This window comes from Pezoporus flaviventris, unplaced genomic scaffold (assembly GCF_033815535.1).
Source record: "Pezoporus flaviventris isolate CSIRO_AGI_PZ_B2104156 unplaced genomic scaffold, CSIRO_AGI_Pfla_v1 ptg000109l, whole genome shotgun sequence".
Taxonomy (NCBI): Eukaryota; Metazoa; Chordata; class Aves; order Psittaciformes; family Psittacidae; genus Pezoporus; species Pezoporus flaviventris.
Genome location: NW_026892657.1, coordinates 233985 through 237566, shown reverse-complemented (window position 1 = coordinate 237566; position 3582 = coordinate 233985).

The following is a 3582-nucleotide window of genomic DNA, read 5'->3' as shown; positions in this document are numbered from 1 at the left end:
TGGACATATATAAAATGCCTTGCATTGGGCCTGAAGCTTTGCTAGATCCGGGGTAAAAACAGGGGAGTCCTGTTCTATAGGTATCAGGGAATATAGATGCACGGAGAAATTCCACTTCCCTGGACCGATCTGAGTTTGAATTAATTTTGACTCTGGTAAATTATATAATTTCCAGGCCATAGGTTCATGAGGGTTTCCATTTGCTTGGGTTATTATCAATAACAAAACTAACGGCATACCAGGAAAAAGGGTGTCTGTCAATTTTGCCAGTTTAAGTATATTTTTACCAGTCCTGGGGAAGTTCGGCCATTGCTGCTTTTGCATCCCATTGCTCTGGTTCTTTTCTCCACAGTTTGTTCCTCCTCTGCCTCGCCCGTCGACTCGGTTGCTTCGAGCCACGGGGTGTACCATCTTCTTGGCAGCAAGGGAATTATTCAGGAGAGTAGCTGTTTCGGGCTTTCTGCCTATTTACATAGGCTTCCCACTTTGCAGCTTTAACTAATGGGGGGGGCAAAGCAAGGCACGGTTAGTACTTCCCTTCTACACTTTATAACCAAAATTTCAGTTACAAAGGGGACTGGTTCGTTGGAGTGGTAACAATAATATTGAGGGTTTACTCCTTTGGCAAAAAAATCTTCCACCACTCATGGAATTCCCGAATAATTTCTTGTTTAGACTCTAATTGTTTTAATTTCCACTCAGTGAGAGTTCTTTGGATTTTCCAATACCGTGTGCAAGCTCCTATCGGAGGGTATCCATATTCACAGTGTGTCCACCATTTATCCTGGCATACCTTACACCTAAAACAAGCAAATGGATAACAATTGCAGTTCAAATTATTACACGTAATTCGTATATCTAGAGTACATATATTATTTACATCAGCATATCTTCTATTTTCACTATTGTGTGGTTGCATAAGTTTAGCAATTTCCTTCAACACACTTTGTACGCTTCCATATATAATAGAAAAAAAGAGAAATAATTATAGCAAATATAAACAGCAATACACACTTTATACCAAAAGGTAATGCGGCAAAATAATCAAATAAAGTCTCTATCATTATGTTATCTTTTCAGAGTTATCTTGGTGTCACCTGGAGTACTGATTACTTTCCAGTGGGGTCTCGTCACTGGGCCTTTAATGCGACTGGCATGAGTCCATCCACGCTCAGCAGTCCGGACAGCTGTTTCTGTTGTAAGCAAAACAAGATAAGGTCCCTCCCAATTGGGTTTTAGGGTTTCTTCCTTCCACACTTTAATCAATATCCAATCCCCAGGTTTAACATTGTGAATTTTTAAGTCCAACGGGGGTCGTTGCACAATCAGTCCATGTTCCCAAAGCTTGTTACGATGTTCTGCTAATTGTGAAACATATTCATTAATCACACGATCTCGAATTAAAACATTTGTTTGTGAACTTTCAATTCTATAAGACATTCCATACACCATTTCAAACGCTGATATTCCTACATCTGCTCGGGGTCTGGTTCTGAGAATTAATAGTGCCATGGATAGGCACTTAATCCATGATAATTTGGTTTCTATCATTAATTTAGTCAAAATAGTTTTGATTTCTCCATTCATCCTTTCAACTTTTCCTGAACTTTGTGGATGCCATGGTGTATGGTATTCCCACTTAATACCCAAGCTTTCTGTTAGATCTCTAACAATTTTTGACACAAAGTGTGTTCCTCTGTCCGAATCGATTACTTCAGGTACTCCATATCGAGGTATAATGTGTTCAAGTAACACTTTAGTAACTTGGTTAGCAGTTGCCCTGGAGGTAGGAAAAGCCTCAACATAATGTGTTAAATGATCCACCATAACTAATAAATATTTATAACGCCCTACCCTAGGTAGTTCAGTAAAATCTACTTGTATGTGTGAGAAAGGTCTGTATGCTGGGGAACGTCCTCCAAGAGGTCTTTGTCTCATGCTGTTTCGATTAACCTTTTGACAGGTCTCGCAGGCTGCCGTGACTGTCTTTGCTATATTATATACGCCTATACAGGCAAACTGTTGATTGAAATGATCAACTAACGCCTGGGTTCCCCAGTGTGTTTTACTGTGTATTTTTGAAAATATTTCGAGTGCTATGCCTTTCGGCAAGACTTCTCTCCCATCTGGCAATATGTACTTCCCATCTTGTTCCTTAGCTCCCATTTGTTCTAGTTTTTCCTTTTCTGCAGACTCAAAACTCAAATTCTTATTAACAGGTACTTGTTGCATAGTCAAAATCATACTATAATTGCCTGCCACTCGTTTTGCTTCTGTATCAGCTGCATTATTTCCCCTAACTTGATAACTTGTACCTCGCTGGTGTCCCTTTATATGTACAACTGCTATTTTATTCGGCATTTTCAATGCCCCCAGAACTCGCCGAATTAATTCCGGGTGTATTAGTTCTTTTCCCTGTGAGTTAGCAAATCCTCTTTCCTCCCATATTTTTCCAAAAGTGTGCACTACTCCGAGCGCATAGCGTGAGTCTGTATATATAGTTCCATCCTTTCCCTTTAGTGACACTAATGCTTTCCACAATGCATACAGCTCACAGGCTTGAGCCAACCAGCTAGCACTCAGGGGGCCTGATTCTATTGTCCTAAATTCCCCGTTTTCCAACTTAACGATGGCATATCCAGACAATCGTTTACCTTCCACTATTCGTGATGACCCGTCTATAAATAAAACTTCTCCACATTGTAGTTCTTCTTCTTCTAAGTCTGGCCTAATGCGTGTCTGTTGTTCAATTGTTTGAAAACAATTGTGCAATAATTCATTACCTTCTCCTGGGTACAAAAATTCAGCGGGGTTAACTGCTCCAATAGTTTTCAAAGATAGTTTAGGGGATTCTATAAGTATTCCCTCATATTTTAATAATCGGCTATCTGTAAGCCATTTTTCTGCTTTTTGTTGTAACACTCCCCGGATGTTATGAGGCGCATATAAGACAACCTCTCCATTAAAGGTAATGCGATTTGTTTCCTCAAGTAATAAGGCAGCAGCAACAATGATTTGTAAACAACTCGGCCAACCCCTGCTCACAGGGTCCAATAACTTTGATAGGTATGCCACCGGTTTCTTCTGTCCGGCCCATTCCTGAGTTAATACTCCGAATGCCGTTCCTTCATGTATGTTAACAAATAAGTGGAATGGCCGCTTTAAATCTGGTAGGCTTAAAACCGGTGCTTGACTTAGCTCTCTTTTGAGACTGACAAACTGCTCTTGATCCTGAGGGGTCCACTTGGGTATTTTGTCTTTAGACAGTTGTTCATATAAGAATTTAACTTTAAAGCTATAGTTTTCTATCCATTGCCTACAATACCCAAATAGCCCTAATGCCTGCCGAATTTGCCTCTTAGTGACATGTTGGAGAATGGCTTAGAAAGAAAGGGCACAGTGGGTCTAGTGACCCTCTGTATCGAGAAAGTCAGTTTTGATGATTGCGGCCTAGTCTGGTTCAGCGGCCTTGACATCTCTACTGCTACGAGACTGACGTGGCAGTGGAAAAGTACCGACCGCTAATAACCCTAGGTCAAGTTCGGTTGAGGACAAGTATGATAAACAACTTTGAGGAAGTGC